Raw genomic sequence first — 10461 nt, forward strand, 5'->3', positions numbered from 1 at the left:
CCTACCCTGATTATAGAAATTTTGCTGTGAAAGGAAAAGGAGGGATGTGGTTATGATGAGATCAAGACTGTCCCCTCAAGGGTACAGACTAACCTGACATTAAGCCATAATAGGGAAAACCTCCTTCAGCTCCATTTGATTTTAGGCAATCATATAGCTGCCAATCATATAGCAAAATTTCACATTATTCACAGGGTATCAAAAGCCAGTCTCAGAGTTAGCTAGGTGGGAAAATTTCATGTTCCATCAAGAAATAGCACAATGGGGAAACTGAATCAAGAGGATCTTATCTTAGGTTGTTCTTTCAACTTTCCCAGAGACAGACACTTACCTGTAGCAGTTCTCAGACTGCACTCCCTTTTTTGACAGCGCAAGGCATTCCACTTGAATGGTGGACTATTGGCTTCAAGACAATTCAGACAACGCCACCTGAAACAAAAACTCAGAAAAGGATCAAATTACATTCCCAAGATATTTTATTTCAAGTAGCAAAATTTAATTAATCACCACTAGGGCTAGGTTATTATTATTTTTCTCATGCATGCAATAACAGTTAACAATGAGTGAATATGAGGACATTTCATTTATCCTTAATTTATAAATTAAGAATAATCACATTCTGGAGTGCCACATATACAAGGAATCAATGATAGTTGACTTAAAACCCCCAGAAAAATACTGACTATAGTAAGCTTCCAATCTGTATTGCCTATTTACCACCCCCTCCCCCCCCCCCCCCCCCCCCCCGCCAAGGTAAGATTGAAGTCTTTGAATCTGAGGTCTATTGTCACTAAATTGGCTCATAGATGTAACTTCAATACATATTTTTATTAATAGATGCAAGTTCATAATTTTCACAAGTGATGGTCAAGTAATCTTACTCTTTACTATAAGCAAACTTGTAAGTTTCCGCATTTTGACTGGGAGTAATCCTAGTTTCTCAAAACTTCAGTAATTCAGAATATTACATCATGTGGTCAGAAGGGCTAACAAGATCTTACGATCCTTCCCAAGTAGAAAGTTCCAAGGAACTTCACTGATAAGGATAACTTGAAGAGTACTTTGCTACTCTTTCTCCTAACAGTTATTAGTATTGTTATTCAGTTTAAAGCAAAATAAACCCCACACAGTTTTTCAAACATTTTTGCATTCTTTTAATAGCTCAATTCATAATTTAACAGCATCCCAACTAAAAGAGAAGTTACTTTTCAAACAGTATTTCACAATATTTGAAAAATTTTAGAAACACAATAACATACAAGATGTCATGTATTTAAAACATGAAACAAAACTCATTACCAGTCGAGTGACTTTTGTTTTCTCAACCTAACCTAACCCTATCTAGATACTTAAGAGCAGAGAATAAGGCTTTTTCAATTTTAACCCTGGGAAGGTCAAAGAGGTCAGGGGTAGTAGTCAGGAAAAGTGACATATTAAAAAAGAAAGATGCTGCAAAATTCAATGCTGCAAACATATTTCTATATTTTCCATAACATAAAGTATAGCCAAATAATTTCTATTATCCTTCTTATCTGAATGAAATCAAAACTCTCAAATGTCTCTTTCCAAAATCTCCAAACCCTGTACTTTCAAACCGTCTATTTGTAGTCAATGCAGAGTTTAACTTTAATGCTCTATCCATTTCCTCTTATCCCTACTTGCTTAAACTTTCTCTTTTCCTTTCTTTATTAAAGCCTCTCAAAACTGCGTCTGTCCTGCTCATTTCCTATTCTGATCCAACACTTTTCTTCTGTTTGCCTAATTCCTCTAGTCTTTATTTCCCAATCATACCCCAGATTATTTATAGAACCAATCTGAATTTTTCCTTTACAATTTAGCACAAATTTTTATTACACAAAGCCAGAGACTATTTTTCTGAAGACTTTGAAAGCTGCTCCGAAAAATTATCACTCTTTCAGCTCTTTTCCTTTGGCTAATCAAGCCATAGGAATAAGTTTGATTTACCAAGACACAAAATACAGACAATGTGACAAGACAGACACATAGCAGAAGTTTTTCCTTATCTCCTACTGAAAGTCTAATCAAAAAGTCCTTGAGGGTAAGTCCCTGCCAGATATTAATCAATAGCTATTATCAATATTATCAATAGCTGTTTTAAAACTCTACTGTTCTCTGATCTTTCCCTAAAAAGTAGATTCTTAAGAGTGCCATGATTTTTTTTTCATATTATGCCTCTGTAGAGGCTTTCTTAGAGGTCTATCTTTAGTTATTGATTTCTCAATGGGAAGGTCCTGAAGTCTTGATTCCATCATGGTCACCATAATTGTTATAGTGGAATAAAGAAACCAAGTGTTATCAAGACAAATTATCTATTTAGCAAGGCATGCAGTTGCAAAAACAAATTGGATCTAAGGCTTTCAGTAGCCAAGGACCCAGAATCAGGGTTTCTACAGTTAATATGCAATTTGGAGGGAGTAAAAACAAATAAATGGGAAAAACAGGATATAAGGATTGAGACATCTGGTTTCTTATTGGTGGAGGGGATCTGAGAGAGAGAGGGGTAGTCTTGTGATTGGTAGAGGTGAGAGGAGAGGGATATTTTTGTGACATTCCTTAAGTCAGGTGACAGTTGGGAGAGGGAATAATCTTGTGATTTCTCCAACATCAAGTGGCTTTCAAGAAGTCGAAACAACTTCACAGAATGGTGGTTTAAAGGCAAAATGGAGTCCCTAATGCTATTTTAATGTAGCAATCTTATGTTTTCTTCTATTTTTTAAAAATCTTTTGACTTGGCTCTAATATTTCTTCTTGTCTAATGGAATCATCAACTTCTATATGGTCCATTCTAATTATCAGGAAGTCTGTGACTCAGGCAATGTTTTGACCCTCTTGCACTATGCTGTCAATTCTCTTTTCAAGTCTTTTCTCATAGCTCTAATTTCTTTTACAATTCTCTCATGTCATTTATAGCATCATTTTAAAACTCTTGCATCACTTCTTCTAGGACTTCTAATTGATCTTGTGGTTAAGTAGTGGTGGGTTGGGTTTTTTTGAGAATTTGCGTGTAGATATTTTGTAGTTATTCTCCTCTTCTAGGTTTGTGTCTTGGGCATCCATGCCCTCATAATAGCTATTTACCATTTTTAAAAAATCGTTCTTCCAGTTATCTACTCTGGGCAACTCCCAGTTCTGGGGGCAGAGTCTGGGATCATATATCCTCTGGGAAACCATGAACTGTTGTCCTGGGCAAGGACTCATGATCAATCTGTGCAACAACAAGGCACAGGCTCTGGGCAGGGAGTCCATGCTTGGCTGTCTACAATAGATACTATTACTTCTTTTCTTCTCACTCTTCTTAACTCTCCATAGTTTAGCTTCCAACCTCATCATTTGACTGAAACTGCTTTCTTCAAAGTTACCAATGATCTTTTAATTGCCAAAATTAATAGCTGTTTCTTGGTCTTCATCCTTTTTGACCTCTTTGTAGCCTTTGACATTGTGTTCATCTTCTTTAACTTAATACTCTCTTCACTCCAGGTTTTCATGACATTACTCTCTCTTGCTTCTCCTCCTACTTAATTAGTCACTTCTCAGTCTTTTTGTTGGATCTTCATCCAGGTCACATCTACTGTTACCCAGGGCTTTGTCCTATGACCTTTCCTCTCCTCCTTCAATACTATTTTGCTTGGTGATCTCATCAGTGCCAATGGATTTAATCATTTCCATGCTGATGATTCTCAGATCTTCTTATACAACTCTAACCTCTCTGCTATCCAGTCTTGCATGGATAACTAGCTATTGGACATCTTAAACTCAACATGTCCAAAACTGAATTCATTATATTTCTCCCCAAGCTCTTTCCTCTTCCTATCTTTCCTATTACTGTCAAGGGCACCACCATTATCCCAGACCCCAGGCTCGCAACTTAAGAGTTATCCTCACCCTCTTACATCCCTCGTGTCCAATATATTGCCAACTCCTCTTGATTCTACCATCATAAATTCTCTTGTATACATCCCCTTCTCTCCTTTGATACTGTTACCACCCTGGTACAGGTACTTATGCCTTATTATCTTATGCCTGGATTATTATTATTATTATTTTGCAATAGCTTTTTTTATTGGTCTCCTTGCCTCAAGTCTTTCCCCACTACAGTCTATATTCCACTCAGCTGTCATAGAGGACTTTCTAAACCTCAGCTGTGACCATGCACTCCCACTATTCAAAAAACTCCAGTGGCTCCCTGTTACCTCCAGGATCATGTATAAAATCCTGTTTGCCTTTTAAAGCCCTTTATAACCTGGCCCTTTTCTTTGTTTCTAGTCTTTTTACTCCTTACTCCCTACCCAGTGACACTGGTTTCCTTACTGTTCCTCACCTAAGTGATTCCATCTATTTACTCTGGGCATTTTCACTGGCTATTCCCCATGCCTGGAAATCTCTCCTTCATTATCTGTATCTCTTGGCTTTCCTAGCTTCCTTCAAGTCCCACTTAAAATTTCCCCTTATTGCTTGTGCCTTTCCCTTATTGATTATCTACAATATATCCTGGATATACCTTATCTGTATACAGTTGCTTACATGTTGTCCCCTTCATTAGACTGTGAACTCCTCTGAGGCCAGGGATTGATTTTGTCTTTCTATCCCCAAAGCTTATCATGGTGATTAGGACATAGTAGGCCCTTAATAAATATTTGCTGACTCTGGGAATGTCCATGCTGGCATAGCTGGGAGCTGAGTCCTTGCTACTGGCTCACCCCTGTAATTCCTGCCCAAATCACTTGTTTATAGGTTGAATTTGTGATCTTAGGATAGGAAGATGACTCACTATAGTTTCTACTTTGATTTCCCAATCACTACTCATTCCAGTGTTCTTAAATTGTTGTTAGAATAATTGTGAAAGGAGATGGGCTATAATGTTTCTCCTACTCCACCACTTTGGCTGGTTCTGGACTCCATGCATTTTTATTGTTGTCCATGCTTAGAATGTTCTCCCTCGGCAGAGCCAATATGGCAGCTGGAAAGCAGGGACTCGCCTAAAGCTTTCTGCCAGGACCCTTCAAATACCTATAAAAATGGCTGTGAACAAATTCTAGAATGGCAGAACCCATGGAAAAGCAGAGGGAAGCAGGGCTCCAGTGCAGGACAGCCTGTATGGTCACTGGGTAAGGTCTATCGCACTGAGCTGTGAGCGGAGAGGAGCAGAGCCCAGTGTGGGCCGCACCTGAACCAACCAGACTTGGTGCTGGGCGGAACAGGCCCTAGCACCCTGAATCAGTGAGCTGTGGCAGTTAACAGACTTCTCAACCCACAAACACCAAAGACAACAGAGATGGTTAGTGGGAAAAAACCGCAGGGACAGAGTGAAAGGAGTTCGCAGGTTGGCCACCACCCTGGGGCAGTGGAGGTAGTGCTGCTACAGAACTACAGTTGCAGTTGCTTCTGGCCCCAGTCACAGTCTGGGTTGGCAGTTCTTGGGGGAGGAGGAGTGCTGGTGTGGTAGAGCTTGGTGTGTGGAAATAGCTCTGAAAACAACAGCACAGCCCCTCAAGCTTGGAACAAAATACTCTCTACTCTAAAGCAGTCATACCCCAACGAAAAACTCAAGGGTCAAGTAGTTGGCTGGGAACATGGCCAGGCAGCGAAAATAGACTCAGATTCAGACTCAGACTTTGGAATCTTTTTCTGGTGACAAAGAAGACCAAAACATACAACCAGAAGAAGTCAACAAGGTCAAAGAACCTACATCAAAAGTCTCCAAGAATAACATGAACTGGTCTCAGGCCATGGAAGAGCTCAAAAAAGATTTGGAAAAGCAAGTTAGGGAATTAGAGGAAAAATTGGGAAGAGAAATGAGAATAATGTGGGAAAACCTTGAAAAACAAGTCAATGACTGACTAAAGGAGACCCAAAAAAATACTGAAGAAAATAACACCTTAAAAAATAGACTAACTCAAATGGCAAAAGAGCTCCAAAAAGCCAATGAGGAGAAGAATGCCTTGAAATGCAGAATTAGCCAAATGGAAAAGGAGGTCCAAAAGACCACTGAAGAAAATACTACCTTAAAAGTTAGATTGGAGCAAGTAGAAACTAGTGACTTTATGAGAAATCAAGATATTTTTTTTCTTTCAATAATTTTTTTTTAAATTTATTTAACACATTTAGTTTTCAGCATTGATTTTCACAAGAGTTTGGATTACAAATTTTCTCCCCATTTCTACCCTCCCCCCCACTCCAAGATGGCGTATATTCTGGTTGCCCTGTTCCCCAGTCAGCGCTCCCCTCTGTCACCCCACTCCCCTGCCATCCCCTTTTCCCTTCCTTTCTTGTAGGTCAAGATAAATTTTTACACCCCAGTGCCTGTGTATCTTATTTTCTTGTTGCATGCAAAAACATTTTTGTTTGTTTTTGAACATCTGTTTTTAAAACTTTGAGTTCCAAATTCTCTCCCCTCTTCCCTTCCCACCCACCCTCCCTAAGAAGTCGATCAATTCAACCTAGGCCACATGTGTATCATTATGTATAACCCTTCCACAATACTCATGTTGTGAAAGACTAACTATATTTTGCTCCTTCCCAATCCATCCCCCTTTATTGAATTTTCTCCCTTGACCCTGTCCCCTTTCCAAAGTGTTTGTTTTTGATTATCTCCTCCCCCATCTGCCCTCCCCTCCATCATCCCCCCCATTTTTTTATCTTCTTCCCTCTTCTTTCCTGTGGGGTAAGATTCCCAATTGGGTATTGTATTGGCAACCAAAAATGGGCTCCTTAGCACTTAGTCAACAAGTGCCCTTGACTAGTTTGGCTTTTTCCCCTGAACTGAATGCTGTTTGTATGTTGGACTGGAGTAAGCTTGTCGGCCCCTTCACCTTGCTTCCCTTGCTTAAGCTGATGGAAAGAACCTGTGCTTTCCCGGTCAACCCCTTCACCTTGCTTAAGCAGATTGAAAGAACCTGTGCTTTCCCAGGCGTACCTTACACCCCCGCAGAAGCTGGATGGTTAAAAGCAGCTCCCGTTGGAGCCAGAGGCTGCTACAGCCACAGCCACAGCTGAAGCAGGAGCTGCCAGTAGCAGAGCTGATCTACGGGAGGAAGCTGAACAAAGACTTCAGGCCAGTGGGTAATCTTTTTACCATAGAGGGGGAAACATGATTTTGCTTTACGCAATCATGCTTCTCTGTAGCCTCCTGGTTACTCTTTCAAGGCGTACTTATTGGGCCTGGAAGCTTTTGATCAATATATCAAAATGGGGTTGCTGGTTCATGGGTTGGTTACTGTGGAGCCTAAATATATGTTTTGATTCTTCTACCTTCTACTTTGAGAGTTTCTTATACCCGGCGGTTCCGAACCTTTCAGACATGTTTATGATCCTCTTTGAGATTATAAACTCTGCCCTCCTATTACAGGTATGTATGGTATTCCCTCCTTAGGCCAAATCTGATGAGAGCAATGTTCACTCATTCCCCCCTCATCCGCCCTCTCCCCTCCTCCCACAGAACTGCTTCCTCTTGCCACCTTTATGGAAGATAATCCATCCCATTCTATCTCTCCTTATCTCCCTCTCTCAGTATGTTCCTCTCTCATCCCTTAATTTGTTTTTATTTCTTTTAGATATCTTCCCTTCATCTTCAACTCACCCTGTGTCCTCTCTCTCTCTCTCTCTCTCTCTCTCTCTCTCTCTCTCTCTCTCTATATATATATATATATATATATATGTACATACATACATACACACATAGATATATACATCCATACACCTTCACCCATATATATACATAAACATATATGTATGCATACTCCCTTCAGCTACCCTAATACTTAGGTCTCATGAATCATACACATCATCTTTCCATGTAGGAATGTCAACAAAACAGTTCACCTTTAGTAAGTTCCTGGCAATTTCTTTTTTTTGTTCTTTTTCTTGATTACCTTTTCATGCTTCTCTTGATTCTTGTGTTTGAAAGTCAAATTTTCTATTCAGTTCTGGTCTTTTCACTGAGAAAGCTTGAAAGTCCTCTATTTTATTGAAAATCCATATTTTGCCTTGGAGCATGATACTCAGTTTTGCTGGGTAGGTGATTCTAGGTTTTAATCCTAGCTCCATTGACCTCTGGAATATCGTATTCCAAGCCCTTCTATCCCTTAATGTAGAAGCTGCTAGATCTTGTGTTATCCTGATTATATTTCCACAATACTCAAATTGTTTCTTTCTGGCTGCTTGCAGTATTTTCTCCTTGATCTGGGAGCTCTGGAATTTGGCAACAATATTCCTGGGAGATTTCTTTTTGGGATCTATTTGAGGAGGTGATCGATGGATTCTTTCAATTTCTATTTTGCCCTGTGGCTCAGGGCAGTTCTCCTTGATAATTTCTTGAAAGATGATATCTAGGCTCTTTTTTTGATCATGGCTTTCAGGTAGTCCAATAATTTTTAAATTATCTCTCCTGGATCTATTTTCCAGGTCAGTGGTTTTTCCAATGAGATATTTCACATTATCTTCCATTTTTTCATTCCTTTGGTTCTGTTTTATAATATCTTGATTTCTCATAAAATCACTAGCTTCCACTTGCTCCAATCTAATTTTTAAAGTAGTATTTTCTTCAGTGGTCTTTTGGACCTCCTTTTCCATTTGGCTAATTCTGCCTTTCAAGGCATTCTTCTCCTCATTGGCTTTTTGGAGCTCTTTTGCCATTTGAGTTAGTCTGTTTTTTAAGGTGTTGTTTTCTTCAGTGTATTTTTCAGTATTTTTTGGGGTCTCCTTTAGCAAGTCATTGACTTGTTTTTCATGGTTTTCTCGCATCCTTCTCATTTATCTTCCCAATTTTTCCTCTACTTCTCTAACTTGCTTTTCCAAATCCTTTTTGAGCTCTTCCATGGCCTGGGACCAGTTCATGTTTTTCTTGAAGGCTTTTGGTGTAGGCTCTTGCACTTTATTGACTTCTTTAGGCTGTATGTTTTGGTCTTCTTTGTCAGCAAAGAAAGAATGCAAAGTCTGAGACTGAATCTCGGTGCGTTTTCGCTGCCTGGCCATATTCCCAGCCAACTAACTTGACCTTTGAGTTTTTCAGTGGGGTATGACTGCTTGTAGACTAGAGAGTTCTATGTTCCACGTTTGGGGGGAATGTGCTGGCTCTGCCACACCAGCACTGCTCCTTCCCCAACCCCCAACCCGAACTGGGCTTAGATCTTCGGCAGGCTGTGCACTCCTGCTCTGATCCGCCACTTAATTCTTCCCACCAGGTTGGCCTGGACCCGGAAGTAACAACAGCTGTAGCTGCCCCACCTCTGCTGCCCCCAGGGCTGGAAGCCAAACCGCGAACTCCTTCTACTCCCGCAGCTTTTCCCACTAACCTTCTCCGCAGTCTTTGGTGTTTGTGGGTTAAGGAGTCTGGTAACTGCCGCAGCTCACTGATTCAGGGCGCTAGGGCCCCCTCCGCCCGGCTTCTGGTCTGGGTGGTCCACGCCGTTCAGGCTGGGTTCTGCTCCACTCCGTTCCCAGCTCCCAGCTCCCAGCTCCGTGTGGGATAGACGTCACCCAGAGACCATCCAGGCTGTCCTGGGCTGGAGCCCTGCTTCCCTCTGCTGTTTTGTGGGTTCTGCCGTCCTAGAATTGGTTCAGAGCCATTTTTTATAGGTTTTTGGAGGGACTCGGTACGGAGCTCACACTAGTTCCTGCTTACCAGCCGCCATCTTGCAAAATCAAGATATTATAAAGCAGAACCAAAGGAATGAAAAAATGGAAGACAATGTGAAATATCTCATTGGAAAAGCCACTGACCTGGAAAATAGATCCAGGAGAGATCATTTAAAAATTATTGGACTACCTGAAAGCCATGATCAAGAAAAGAGCCTAGATATCATCTTTCAAGAAATTATCAAGGAGAACTGCCCTGATATTCTAGAGTCAGAGGGTAAAATAGAAATTAAAAGAATCTACCAATCACCTCCTGAAAAAGATCCCCAAAAGAAAACTTCTTAGCAATATTGTCACCAAATTCCCGAGCTCCCAATCAAGGAGAAAATGCTGCAAGCAGCCAGAAAGAAACAATTTGAGTATTGTGGAAACATAATCAGGATAATACAAGATCTAGCAGCTTCTACATTAAGGGACAGAAGGGCTTGGAAAATGGTATTCCAGAGGTCAATGGAGCTAGGATTAAAACCGAGAATCACCTACCCAGCAAAACTGAGTATCATGCTCCAAGGCAAAATATGGACTTTCAGTAAAATAGAGGACTTTCAAGCTTTCTCAGTGAAAAGACCAGAGCTGAATAGAAAATTTGCCTTGCAAACACAAGAATCAAGAGAAGCATGAAAAGGTAAACAAGAAAGAGAAATCACAAGGGACTTACTAAAGTTGAACTGTTTGGTTTACATTCCTACATGGAAAGATGTGTATAATTCATGAGACCTCAGTATTAGGGTAGTTGAAGGAAATATACATATACATACATACATACATACATACATATATATATATACACACAGAGGGCACAGGGTG

This window comes from Trichosurus vulpecula, chromosome 7 (assembly GCF_011100635.1).
Source record: "Trichosurus vulpecula isolate mTriVul1 chromosome 7, mTriVul1.pri, whole genome shotgun sequence".
Lineage (NCBI taxonomy): Eukaryota > Metazoa > Chordata > Mammalia > Diprotodontia > Phalangeridae > Trichosurus > Trichosurus vulpecula.